The sequence below is a fragment of the Bombina bombina genome, chromosome 3, assembly GCF_027579735.1.
Source record: "Bombina bombina isolate aBomBom1 chromosome 3, aBomBom1.pri, whole genome shotgun sequence".
Classification (NCBI taxonomy): domain Eukaryota; kingdom Metazoa; phylum Chordata; class Amphibia; order Anura; family Bombinatoridae; genus Bombina; species Bombina bombina.
In genome coordinates this window covers 936955209-936970293 of record NC_069501.1, presented here as the reverse complement: position 1 = coordinate 936970293, position 15085 = coordinate 936955209, and positions in this window count along the sequence as shown.

Sequence of the window (15085 nt, the reverse complement as noted above, 5' to 3'; positions counted from 1 at the left end):
ATAATGTAAAATTGGTTTCTCCAACATTGGTGTGTCCGGTCCACGGCGTCATCCTTACTTGTGGGATATCTCTTCCCCAACAGGAAATGGCAAAGAGTCCCAGCAAAGCTGGCCATATAGTCTCTCCTAGGCTCCGCCCACCCCAGTCATTCTCTTTGCCGTTGCACAGGCAACATCTCCACGGAGATGGTTAAGAGTTTTTTGGTGTTTAAATGTAGTTTTTATTCTTCTATCAAGTGTTTGTTATTTTAAAATAGTGCTGGTATGTACTATTTACTCTGAAACAGAAAAGGATGAAGATTTCTGTTTGTGAGAGGAAGATGATTTTAGCAGACAGTAACTAAAATCGATTGCTGTTTCCACATAGGACTGTTGAGATGAAGTAACTTCAGTTGGGGGAAACAGTTAGCAGACTTTTCTGCTTAAGGTATGACTAGCCATATTTCTAACAAGACCATGTAATGCTGGAAGGCTGTCATTTCCCCTCATGGAGACCGGTAAGCCATTTTCTTAGTCAAACAAACAGAATAAAGGGCTTAATATGGGCTAAAAAACTGGTAGACATTTTTATGGGCTAAATCAATTTCTTTATTTGGGCATTTTATTCATATTTATGCTGACAATTCGCATTTATAAACTTTGGGAAGGTTTATTAAACAGCAGGCACTATGTTAGACACCTTTTCCAGTCAGGGGGCCTTCCTAGTTGTAGACTGAGCCTCATTTTTGCGCCATTACTGCGCAGTTGTTTTTTGAGAGCAGGGCATGCAGATGCATGTGTGACGATCTGAAATTTGCTGGAAAAGCTTCTAGAAGGCGTCAAGGTATAGGGGTTAAATTTGTAAACGGCTCTGGTTCCGTTATTTTAAGGGTTAAAGCTCTGAAATTTGGCGTGCAATACTCTTAATGGTTTAAGACACTGTGGTGAAATTTTGGTAATTTTTGAACAATTCCTTCATACTTTTTCACATATTCAGTAATAAAGTGTTTTCTGTTTAAAATTTAAAGAGACAGTAACGGTTTTGTTTTAAAACGTTTTTTGTGCTTTGTTGACAAGTTTAAGCCTGTTTAACATGTCTGTGCCTTCGGATAAGCTATGTTCTATATGTATGAAGCTAATGTGTCTCCCCATTTAAATTTATGTGATAATTGTGCCATAGCGTCCAAACAAAGTAAGGACAGTACTGCCACAGATAATGAAATTGCCCAAGATGATTCCTCAGATGAGGGGAGTAAACATGATACTACATCATCTCCTACTGTGTCTACACCAGTTTTGCCCACACAGGAGGCCCCTAGTACATCTAGTGCGCCAATGCTTATTACCATGCAACAATTAACGGCTGTAATGGATAACTCCATAGCAAATATTTTATCCAAAATGCCTACTTATCAGAGAAAGCGCGATTGCTCTGTTTTAAACACTGAAGAGCAGGAGGGCGCTGATGATAATTGTTCTGTCATACCCTCACACCAATCTGAAGGGGCCATGAGGGAGGTTTTGTCAGATGGGGAAATTTCAGATTCAGGAAAAATTTCTCAACAAGCTGAACCTGATGTTGTGACATTTAAATTTAAATTAGAACATCTCCGCGCACTGCTTAAGGAGGTGTTATCTACTCTGGATGATTGTGACAACTTGGTCATTCCAGAGAAATTATGCAAGATGGACAAGTTCCTAGAGGTTCCGGTGCACCCCGACGCTTTTCCTATACCCAAGCGGGTGGCGGACATAGTAAATAAGGAGTGGGAAAAGCCCGGCATACCTTTTGTTCCCCCCCCTATATTTAAGAAATTATTTCCTATGGTCGACCCCAGAAAGGACTTATGGCAGACAGTCCCTAAGGTCGAGGGGGCAGTTTCTACTCTAAACAAACGCACTACTATTCCTATCGAAGATAGTTGTGCTTTCAAAGATCCTATGGATAAAAAATTGGAGGGTTTGCTTAAAAAGATTTTTGTACAGCAAGGTTACCTTCTACAACCCATTTCGTGCATTGTTCCTGTCACTACAGCAGCGTGGTTCTGGTTCGAGGAACTAGAAAACTCGCTTAGTAGAGAGACTCCATATGAGGAAGTTATGGACAGAGTTCACGCACTTAAGTTGGCTAACTCTTTTATTTTAGATGCCGCTTTGCAATTAGCTAGATTAGCGGCGAAAAATTCAGGGTTTGCTATCATGGCACGCAGAGCTCTTTGGCTAAAGTCTTGGCCAGCGGATGTGTCATCCAAGACAAAATTGCTTAACATCCCTTTCAAAGGTAAAACTCTATTTGGACCAGAATTGAAAGAGATTATTTCAGACATCACTGGGGGAAAGGGCCACGCCCTTCCACAAGATAGGCCTTTCAAGGCCAAGAATAAGTCTAATTTTCGTTCCTTTCGCAATTTCAGGAACGGACCGGCCTCTAATTCTGCATCCTCTAAGCAAGAGGGTAATGCCCCACAACCCAAACCAGCCTGGAAACCGATGCAAGGCTGGAACAAGGGTAAGCAGGCCAAGAAGCCTGCCGCTGCTAACAAAACAGCATGAAGGAGTAGCCCCCGATCCGGGACCGGATCTAGTGGGGGGCAGACTCTCTCTCTTTGCTCAGGCTTGGGCAAGAGATGTTCAGGATCCCTGGGCGCTAGAAATAGTTTCTCAGGGTTATCTCCTGGAATTCAGGGAACTACCCCCAAGGGGAAGGTTCCACATGTCTCACTTATCCTCAAACCAAATAAAGAGACAGGCGTTCTTACATTGTGTAGAAGACCTGTTAAAGATGGGAGTGATACACCCAGTTCCAATAAAGGAACAAGGAATGGGATTTTATTCCAATCTGTTCGTAGTTCCCAAAAAAGAGGAACTTTCAGACCAATTTTGGATTTGAAGATCCTAAACAAATTTCTCAGGGTACCATCGTTCAAGATGGAAACCATTCGAACGATTCTACCCACTATCTAGGAAAGTCAATTTATGATTACCGTGGATCTAAAGGATGCGTACCTACATATTCCTATCCACAAAGAACATCATCAGTTCCTAAGGTTCGCTTTTCTGGACAAGCATTACCAGTTTGTGGCCCTCCCATTCGGGTTAGCCACTGCTCCAAGGATTTTCACAAAGGTACTAGGGTCCCTTCTAGCGGTTCTAAGACCGAGGGGCATTGCAGTAGTACCTTACTTGGACGACATTCTAATACAAGCGTCGTCCCTGTCAAAAGCAAAGGCTCATACAGACATCGTTCTGGCCTTTCTCAGATCACACGGTCGGAAGGTGAACATAGAAAAAGTTCTCTGTCTCCGTCAACAAGAGTTCCCTTCTTGGGAACAATAATAGATTCCTTAGAAATGAGGATTTTTCTGACAGAGGTCAGAAAGTCAAAACTTCTAAGCACTTGTCAAGTTCTTCATTCTGTTCCTCGTCCTTCCATATCGCAGTGCATGGAAGTAGTAGGGTTGATGGTTGCAGCAATGGACATAGTTCCTTTTGCACGAATTCATCTAAGACCATTACAACTGTGCATGCTCAAACAGTGGAATGGGGACTATACAGACTTGTCTCCAATGATTCAAGTAGATCAGAAGACCAGAGATTCACTCCGTTGGTGGCTGACCCTGGACCATCTGTCCCAGGGAATGAGCTTCCGCAGACCAGAGTGGGTCATTGTCACGACCGACGCCAGTCTAGTGGGCTGGGGCGCGGTCTGGGAATCCCTGAAAGCTCAGGGTCTATGGTCTCGGGAAGAGTCTCTTCTCCCGATAAACATTCTGGAACTGAGAGCGATATTCAATGCTCTCAGGGCTTGGCCTCAACTAGCAAAGGCCAGATTCATAAGGTTCCAATCAGACAACATGACGACCGTTGCGTATATCAATCATCAGGGGGGAACAAGGAGTTCCCTGGCGATGAAAGAAGTGACCAAAATAATTCAATGGGCGGAGGATCACTCCTGCCACTTGTCTGCGATCCACATCCCAGGTGTGGAAAACTGGGAGGCGGATTTTCTGAGTCGTCAGACATTCCATCCGGGGGAGTGGGAACTCCATCCGGAGATCTTTGCCCAAATAACTCAATTATGGGGCATTCCAGACATGGATCTGATGGCGTCTCGTCAGAACTTCAAGGTTCCTTGCTACGGGTCCAGATCCAGGGATCCCAAGGCGACTCTAGTAGATGCACTAGTACCACCTTGGACCTTCAACCTAGCTTATGTATTTCCACCGTTTCCTCTCATTCCCAGGCTGGTAGCCAGGATCAATCAGGAGAGGGCCTCGGTGATCTTGATAGCTCCTGCGTGGCCACGCAGGACTTGGTATGCAGACCTGGTGAATATGTCATCGGTTCCACCATGGAAGCTACCTTTGAGACAGGACCTTCTTGTTCAGGGTCCATTCGAACATCCAAATCTGGTCTCCCTCCAGCTGACGGCTTGGAGATTGAACGCTTGATTCTATCGAAGCGTGGGTTTTCAGATTCTGTGATAGATACTCTGGTTCAGGCCAGAAAACCGGTAACTAGAAAGATTTACCATAAAATATGGAAAAGATATATCTGTTGGTGTGAATCCAAAGGATTCCCATGGAATAAGATAAAAATTCCTAAGATTCTCTCCTTTCTACAAGAAGGTTTGGAGAAAGGATTATCTGCAAGTTCTTTAAAGGGACAGATCTCTGCTTTATCTGTCTTACTACACAAAAGACTGGCAGCTGTGCCAGATGTTCAAGCATTTGTTCAGGCTCTGGTTAGGATCAAGCCTGTTTACAGACCTTTGACTCCTCCCTGGAGTCTAAATCTAGTTCTTTCAGTTCTTCAAGGGGTTCCGTTTGAACCTTTACATTCCATAGATATTAAGTTACTATCTTGGAAAGTTTTGTTTTTGGTTGCAATTTCTTCTGCTAGAAGAGTTTCAGAGTTATCTGCTCTGCAATGTTCTCCGCCCTATCTGGTGTTCCATGCAGATAAGGTGGTTTTGCGTACTAAGCCTGGTTTTCTTCCTAAGGTTGTTTCTAACAAAAATATTAACCAGGAGATAGTTGTACGTTTTTTATGTCCGAATCCAGTTTCAAAGAAGGAACGTTTGTTACACAATTTGGACGTAGTCCGTGCTCTAAAATTCTATTTAGAGGCTACAAAAGATTTCAGACAAACATCTTCCTTGTTTGTTGTTTATTCTGGTAAAAGGAGAGGTCAAAAAGCGACTTCTACCTCTCTTTCCTTTTGGCTTAAAAGCATCATCCGATTGGCTTATGAGACTGCCGGACGGCAGCCTCCTGAAAGAATCACAGCTCACTCCACTAGGGCTGTGGCTTCCACATGGGCCTTCAAGAACGAGGCTTCTGTTGACCAGATATGTAAGGCAGCGACTTGGTCTTCACTGCACACTTTTGCCAAATTTTATAAATTTGATACTTTTGCTTCTTCGGAGGCTATTTTTGGGAGAAAGGTTTTGCAAGCTGTGGTGCCTTCCGTTTAGGTAACCTGATTTGCTCCCTCCCTTCATCCGTGTCCTAAAGCTTTGGTATTGGTTCCCACAAGTAAGGATGACGCTGTGGACCGGACACACCAATGTTGGAGAAAACCGAATTTATGCTTACCTGATAAATTACTTTCTCCAACGGTGTGTCCGGTCCACGGCCCGCCCTGGTTTTTTAATCAGGTCTGATGAATTATTTTCTCTAACTACAGTCACCACGGTACCATATGGTTTCTCCTATATATATTTCCTCCTGTCCGTCGGTCGAATGACTGGGGTGGGCGGAGCCTAGGAGGGACTATATGGCCAGCTTTGCTGGGACTCTTTGTCCATTTCCTGTTGGGGAACAGATATCCCACAAGTAAGGATGACGCCGTGGACCGGACACACCGTTGGAGAAAGTAATTTATCAGGTAAGCATAAATTCTGTTTTTAAAGTAAGTTTTAAAATAATTAGATATGGATAAACAATAGCTATAGGTGATAGTGCAATATGTGGTTACCCTTTTAGGAGACAACTATGCTTAGATTGTAAATCTATATTGGCCCTTAAAATATATGGTAGAGATAATGGCTGGGACTTAAACTATGTATTTTTTATGTATGTGAGTGATCAATTCATTGAAAAAGATGGGCTTAATGTACCCTTTTCGGAAACAGATAGTCAGTGGTTTTCCTGAATATATAGAGATATCAAGAATATATTTTATTTCTGGTATTAAAGGTCAAAAATTATACAACTATGCTATTATTGTTAAACCGTTATTGGCCCTTAAAATATAGAAATATTAAAAATATGTTAAAAATAATGGCTGGGACATGTACAATGTGTTTTTTTTTTAATTTTTTTTTTAATTTTTTTTTATAGGTGATCATTTAGTCTAAGACGAAGGGGTTGAGGTCTAGTTCGGAATTTAAACCTTTGGGATATAGGGTTTGTAACTCGTATATATGTTCAGCTTCTTTACGTAGAAGAAGGCGTTCATAGTCACCACCCCGCCAAGGTTTCTTGATTTTACAAATGCCCCAGTATTTGAGATGTGCATTATTATTCTGGTGTTTTAGCCGAAAATGTTCATATAGTCTTGTTTCTTGGTCTCCTTTCTTTATTAGGTTGAGATGTTCTCTAATTCTGGTTCTTAGGGTTCTGGTGGTTTCCCCTATATACTGTCTGCCACAAAAGCACTGAATGAGGTATAGGACCCCCTTGTCATTGCATCTAATGGTGTCTCTAATGTTATATTTTTTGCCTGTATTTGTAGAGATGTACGTTTTGCATTTGGTGCTGTGTTTGCAGGCGGTGCAACTATAACAAGGGTAAAAACCTCTCAATTTATTCCCTATCAGATCTATAGTTCTGTCATTAGACTTCTGTGTTTTTTTGTTGAAATCACTGGGTGCTAATATGTTTTTAATGTTAGGAGCCTTCCTAAAAATGATTTGAGGGTAATTGGAAATTTTATCTCCAATAACTGGATCAGATTTAATGAGCTGCCAGTGTTTGTTGACAATTTTCTTAAACCAATCAAGGATTACCAACAGGTTTAAATAGAGACCTTTAAGTTAAATAAAACCATCTTGAGAAAGCCACAGCAAGTGGTGAAACGCGTTGATGGTCCTACTGCCTACAGGAATCTAACTTTGCCCAACAAAAGGAATACATAGTGACCAAGGATTGCAAAGGATTGCATTGGCACTATTTTTCTTCACCCAAAACTACAGATACTCTCTGCGCAGAGTGGAAGCCGGATCTACTTTCAGGAGAAAAAATTGGTGTGTGACATCAAACGACTATCAGCGAGGCTGCAGCGTTACATATGCCAGAAGGTGAGTGGAGGAGACATACCCACGAAGAGACCAAAAGGCATGCAGAGGTAAAGTAGCCGATATTGCCAATTATACACACGATCCAACTACGAACTATCACATCAAAATGAAACTGGGCACTTTATAAACTACAGAACTAAGAAATTATACAGGCACAAGGAACGTATATTTAAAGGAAAATACAATTGGGACTAGTCGTTTATTGAAACGATTCATATATATACACATATTTTTTACTTTTCTTCTAAAAGTGTGACTTTACTTTGTTTTGTATGCAAACAGTCAAATCTTTTGTACCAAAATAATAAGGTGGATTGGTGATATATCAGCTATTCAGCTACTACCGAAACATAAAGAGTGGTGCACCACTATATTTCTAAACTTGCAAACAAGTTGTATATGTAAATCCCCAATTTTCTTTAAACTCTATGCAATAGAATTTTTAAATTATTGAAATACTTGCCTTTACTCTTTAAATTCTGAAATATTTAAGACCGGTCATAAAATTAGGATTTTACCTATGTGTTTATTGAAATAAAGGTGTTTGTATTTTATAACAAATTTGCTTTATTGATTTCATAATATATTCAAACAACATTTGCCTATATCAGTGACACATTCCCTGCTGCTGTTTAGCACAATCGAACCAATTCAGGATTTTACCTATGTGTTTATTTATTGAAATAAATGAGTTTTTATTTTATAACAAATTTGCTTTATTGATTTCATAATATATTCAAACAACATTTCAAACAACATTTGCCTATATCAGTGACACATTCCCTGCTGCTGTTTAGCACAATCGAACCAATTCAGGATTTTACCTATGTGTTTATTGATATAAATGTGTTTGTATTTTATCACTTATTTGCTTTATTGATTTTATATATTTGCCTATACCAGTGACACATCCCCTGCTGCTGCTAGCACACTCTCACCAATTTAGATATTTCTTGTAACCACTCATATCTGTTGTCACTAGTGATGTCGCAAACCTAAAATTTTGCGTTCACGAATGGCGAACGCGAACTTCCGCAACTGTTTGCGAACGGGCGAACCGGGCGAACCGCCATAGACTTCAATAGGCAGGCGAACTTTAAAACTCACAGGGACTCTTTCTGGCCACAATAGTGATGGAAAAGTTGTTTCAAGGGGACTAATACCTGGACTGTGGCATGCCGGAGGGGGGTCCATGGCAAAACTCCATGGAAAATTACATAGTTGATGCAGAGTCTGTTTTTAAGCCATAAAGGGCATAAATCACCTAACATTCCTAAATTGTTTGGAATAACGTGCTTTAAAACATCAGGTATGATGTTGTATCGATCAGGTAGTACAAGGGTTACACCCGCTTCACAGTGACAGACCAAGCTCCCCATTTAAAGGGACAGTCTACACCAGAATTTTTATTGTTTTAAAAGATAGATAATCCCTTTATTACCCATTTCCCAGTTTTGCATAACTAACACATTTATAATAATATACTTTTAACCTCTGTGATTATCTTGTATCTAAGCCTCTGCAAACTGCCCCTTTTTTCAGTTCTTTTGACAGACTTGCAGTCTAGCCAATCAGTGCCTGCTCCCAGATAACTTCTCGTGCACGAGCACAGTGTTATCTATATGAAATATGTGAACTAACACCCTCTAGTAGTGAAAAACTGTTAAAATGCAATCTGAAAGAGGTGGGCTTCAAGGTCTAAGAAATTAACATATGAACCTCCTAGTTTAAGCTTTCAACTAAGAATACCAAGAGAACAAAGCAAAATTGGTGATAAAAGTAAATTGGAAAATTGTTTAAAATTACATGCTCTATCTGAATCATGAAAGTTTATTTTGGCCTAGACTGTCCCTTTAACGCACCGCAAACAACCGCAAACAGTCCATTTGCACAACAGCAAACTCCCCATTTGCACAAGGTTGGATACCAAGCTTGCCATGTCCCGTTCCTTGTCCTCACTGATGTCATTGAAGGTCTCTTCCTCCACCCAGCCTCGTACAACACCAAGGGTCCCCGAAAGGTGACAAGCCCCCTGGGTCGCCTGCTGTGTTTGGTCTTCCACCTCCTCAAAGCCACTTTCCTCCTCTGACTCCTCTTCTTCAGACTCCTCTCTCTGCATTGCCTCTCTCTGCGTTATTATAAGGTGTGTTAAGTAGTACTATTCGGATCAGTTTAATCCCTGTTACGTCCCCTATCAGGGGACGTGTATATGGCATAGATATGTATATGGCATGGCCGAAACACAAGTGGCTGTCAGATAACACAAGCAGACTGATGTTTCACAGTCAAAAAAGTTTTTTTTTTTTTAAATTTACACTACTGTTACAACAGATATGAGTGGTGGCACTGGGCAAGTGGGCCTGGCACACACGCTGGCAGGTGGGCAAATGCAATTAGATTACACAAGCAGACTGATGTTTCACAGTCAAAAAAGTTTTTTTTTTAAATTTACACTACTCTTACACCAGATATGAGTGGTGGCATTGGGCAAGTGGGCATAGTATACGCTGTGAGCCTGGCACACACACTGGCAGGCAGGCAACTGCAATTAGATTACACTAGCAGACTGATGTTTCACAGTCAAAAAAGTTTTTTTTTTTTAATTTACACTACTGTTACAAAAGATATTAGTGGTGGCACTGGGAAAGTGGGCCTGGCACACACGCTGGCAGGCAGGCAACTGCAATTAGATTACACAAGCAGACTGATGTTTTACAGTCAAAAAAGTTTTTTTTTTTAAATTTACACTACTGTTACACCAGATATGAGTGGTGGCACTGGGCAAGTGGGTCTGGCACACACGCTGGCAGGCAGGCAGGCAACTGCAATTAGATTACACTAGCAGACTGATGTTTCACAGTCAAAAAAGTGTTTTTTTTTTAATTTACACTACTGTTACAATAGATATGAGTAGTGGCACTGGACAAGTGGGCCTGGCACACACGCTGGCAGGCAGGCAACTGCAATTAGATTACACAAGCAGACTGATGTTTCACAGTCCAAAAAGTTTTTTTTTTTACATTTACACTACTGTTACACCAGATATGAGTGGTGGCACTGGGCAAGTTGGCCTGGCACACACGCTGGCAGGCAGGCAACTGCAATTAGATTACACTAGTAGACTGATGTTTCACAGTCAAAAAAGTTTTTTTTTTTAAATTTACACTACTTTTACAACAGATATGAGTGGTGGCACTGGGCAAGTGGGCCTGGCACACACGCTGGCAGGCAGGCAACTGCAATTAGATTACACAAGCAGACTGATGTTTCACAGTCAAAATAGTTTTTTTTTTTAATTTACACTACTGTTACACCAGATATGAGTGGTGGCACTGGGCAAGTGGACCTGGCACACACGCTGGCAGGCAGGCAACTGCAATTAGATTACACTAGCAGATTGATGTTTCACAGTCAAAAATGTTTTTTTTTTTTAAATTTACACTACTGTTACACCAGATATGAGTAGTGGCACTGGGCAAGTGGCTTGGCAGGCAGGCAACTGCAATTAGATTACACAGGAAAAAAAACAGACTGATGTTCTAGCCCTAAAAAGGATTTTTGGGGTGCTGTCCTTACAGCAGAGATCAGATGAGTCCTTCAGGACTGTAGTGGACACTGAATACACTAGCCTAGCTATCAATTTCCCTATTAAATCAGCTACACTGTCCCTCCTCTCACTAAGTATGCAGCTTCCGAATGAATCTAAAATGGCTGCTGTCCAGGAGCTGGGAGGGTCTTGGAGGGAGGGTCTGCTGCTGATTGGCTGTAATGTGTCTGCAGACTGTGAGATACAGGGTCAAAGTTTACTGAATGATGACGAATATGGGGCGGATCGAACATCGCATATGTTCGCTCGCCGATGCGAACGCGAACAAGCCATGTTCGCCAGGAACTATTCGCCGGCGAACAATTCGTGACATCACTAGTTGTCACAGTAGCTTGCACGCATAGTACCACTAATCGGAAAAAAAAATGACAGGCAGAGGCAGGCCACCTCGCAGGGGCCGTCGTGTTCGTGGTGCTGTGATTCCCTTTGGCCCTAGAATAATGCCCAGTGTTCAAAGGCCACGTACCCCAAACTCAAACAGTTCTGAGGACATAGTTGACTGGCTAAACAGGACACCCAATCTTCTACAGCATCTGCTTGGAACCTTGACGCACCATCCTCCTCCAGCTTAACTTCGGGCACCTCTCAAGTTACCACTCGCCCACCTGCCGCCACCACCAACACTAGCACCACAGCCACTTCACTTGATCTGTCAGGAGAACGTAAAGTCTTTAATGTAAGCTGCATAATATAAAGACAAAAACAGATCTGTCTCATTAACCTATACCGGCTCTTCTGGTGTCAATGTAACTCAGGCAAACCCGCACAGGGTCCCTCCGTTGTGGGGCAAAAGACAAAAAGTTTCCATATGGGGAGTCCATGAGTAGGCTCACAAGCCATCTTGGGGGAAATCGATCTCTGCGGGCATGAGGCAGTAGCGGCTCCCAACTCTGCTTATCTTTGATGGACCGCCTCACTGAAACCTTTGGCGGTTTTCCTGTCCCAGCAGTGTTTATAGCGGTGAGTGCTGTGAGCGGTCGGTATAGGCGCTCTGTCAACTGCATATAGGAATCTTCCACACCGCACGGTGCATTGATAGTGTTAGGGCTTGGGGACGATTGCATGCTTAGATGAGGAAGTATAATGAGTATCTGGCACTGCAGAGCTTTGATCTGGGGAGTTCCCACTATACCCTGCAGAATAGCTGTCATGTGGAGCATGTTATCTATGTCCAGTTGCGTCGGGTCACCTCTTTCAGAGCCGCCTAAGATACAGATCGGGTCTGCTCCTCCTGTAATCGTGTGGGGCAAGACTGTGGAAATAGCGGATCCTCTGTCCGGCCCGCCATGTGGGAATCATAGTGAGCTAGGAAAGAAGTGCCATCTTGGTTTCGTAGCTCCGTAATGATGGACCTTAGGCTACTGAAATGACTGTCGGCTCTATCCAATAAGCCTGCCAGCAGTGTAGATAGATGCACAGGAATGTCTTCCATCATAGAGGCAAAGTAAGGTAACAGAATAGATTCTTAAACTTCGATATATTAAGGTTTTATCGTTCAGGCTACAGGTGCACAGCTATGGTACGTCTGTCTCCTTTGGCAGTTGGCTCCGCCCCCCAGAGTAATTATTTAATCAGACAAACACAAGGAAACAAGTTTGTATACATCGATCATGAAAGTGTCTGCTCTCTGAGGAAAAAATGTGCAGGTATTAAACAAGAGTGACGTTAATAAAGGATGTGAAACCCTTTACTTGAGCGAGTTGTTCCTATGAAGAAGAAACACAGGCTTCTGTAGAGAGGGGTGAGCGGTAGTTGCATGTTCAGAGCAGGCCTTGTACTTTTTTTAATATATATATCTTTTTTTTCTCTAGTGTCATGGTCCCCACTCCTCCCCCTCCCAGCAATCATTTTATAGGGCACCCCACCCCCCATACCACCACTTTTCTGCAGTGCAGAACCCCATCCCTCCTTCTCTCCATTTATATTTTGCAATGTAGGGCCAATCCCATTTCCACCCCTCCACCCTACACCCATGGGACATCCACCCACCTCCCACTTTACATCCCACCAGCACCAGCAGATGATCATTACGGATGGTGACACACAGTGTCACTGCTTGTAATGATTAGGCTTCTGTCTTCATATGGAACCAGTGCACCTATGGTCCTTCGTTTCCATATGGAGGCAGATGCCTGCAGCTCAGAAACAGCAGCTCTTGGCTGTCACTTGACAGCCGAGACTGCTGTAGCTTCCTGCAGCTGCTACATAGATCTACACTATGCGGTACAAAGGGTTTTGTAGCACATGACATAGATCTACATCACATTGACCTAAAAGGTTAAACAATATTTTTTTTATGAACCAAAATGCCGCAATTATAAATTCTCATAGACCACTTTGCACTTTTTTCTAACACCTGAGATCTCATATCTTGACCCCTTATAACTTTTTTTTCTGAGAAACAATTAACCAGAGCTCTGAGGTTGCGCTAACCCGACGCGTGTTAACTTAAATTGTGTTTACTTTCAACTTGCAATACAAGCGGAAGACCCAATGTGTGCAAAAAGCCACGATAAAACCTTATTGCTTGCGCGCAACTGTTAAAGCACCACTCGTAATCTGACCCTACATTTTTACATATATCTACTTTTCCTTTATTCTGTCATTTGAAATAGCTGCTTTTGCTGCTGTATCACCACCTATACTTAAAATTTCAGTACTCAAGTACTGTTTATAGAAAGCTACTGTATGTAAATATGAAGCTGCTAAATAAATGATACTACAGTAGGTGGTTTAATTTATTAAAGTGTTCATTTTCTATTGCTCTCTAAGCACTGACTTTTGTGTAAACAGACAGTATAAGAGGGTCATTTTGAAGCAACAGCTATTTCATGTAGAAAATAAACATAAAGGAGTAAGTTTCCTCTTTTTTTTTTTACAACTTGTATAATGAACAACTAGAAACTCATGAAGGGGAAACCAATTTTACAGTATCCTGTCACTTTAAATTACATAGGCCGTTTACACAGGTAATTTTTTGCAGTACAGCGGTCACACCCCTTGCTCTTTCTCTCTCCCTCTCTTTTGCTATTTCTCTCCCCCCTCTCTTTTGTTCTCTCTATCTCTTTCTCCCCTCTCTTTTGCACTCTCTCTCCACCTCTCTTTTGCTCTCTCTCCCCCTCTCTTTTGCACTCTCTCTCTCCCCCTCTCTTTTGCACTCTCTCTCTCCCCCTCTCTTTTGCACTCTCTCTCTCCCCCTTTCTTTTGCACTTTCTCTCTCCCCTCTCTTTTACTCTCTCTCTCTACCCCCCTCTCTTTTGCGATCTCTCTCCCCCCTCTTTTGCTGTCTCTCCCCCTCTCTTTTGCTCTCTTTCTCCCCCCCTCTCCTGCTCTCTCTCCACCTCTCTTTTGCTCTCTCTCACTCCCCCTCTCTTTTGCTCTCTCACTCCCCCTATCTTTTGCACTCTCTCACTTCCCCTCTCTTTTGCTCTCTCACTCCCCCTCTCTTTTGCACTCTCTCTCTCCCCCTCTCTTTTGCGCTCTCTCCCCCCTCTTTTTTGCACTCTCTCTCTCCCCATCTCTTTTGAGCTCTCTCTCCCCCCTCTCTTTTGCGCTCTCTCTCCCCCCTCTCTTTTGCGCTCTCTCTCCTCCCTTTCTTTTGTTCTCTCTCTTCCACTCTCTTTTGCTCTCTCTCTCTCCTCCCTCTCTTTTGCTTTTTCTCTCTCCCCTCTCTTTTGCTCTCTCTTTCCCCCCTCTGTTTTGCTCTCTCTCAACCCCTTCTCTTTTGCTCTTTCTTCCTCCTCTCTTTTACTCTCCCCCCTCTCTTTTGCGCTCTCTCTCCCCCCTCTCTTTTGCGCTCTCTCTCCTCCCTTTCTTTTGTTCTCTCTCTTCCGCTCTCTTTTGCTCTCTTTCTCCTCCCTCTCTTTCACTTTTTCTCTCTCCCCTCTCTTTCCCCCCTCTGTTTTGCTCTCTCTCAACCCACTCTCTTTTGCTCTTTCTTCCTCCTCTCTTTTACTCTTTCCCCCTTCTTTTGCTGTCTCTCCCCCCTCTTTTGCTCTTTTGCTCACCCCGCTCTCTTTTGTTCTCACTCCCCTTTCTTTTGCTCTCTCTCTTCCCTCTCTTTTGCTCTCTCTCCCCCCTCTATTTTGCTCTCTCTCTCCTCTCTTTTGCTCTCTCTCCCCTCTCTTTTGCCCTTTCTCTCCTCTTTTGCTCTCTCTCTCTCCTCTCTTTTGTTCTCTCTCTCCCCCTTCTTTTGC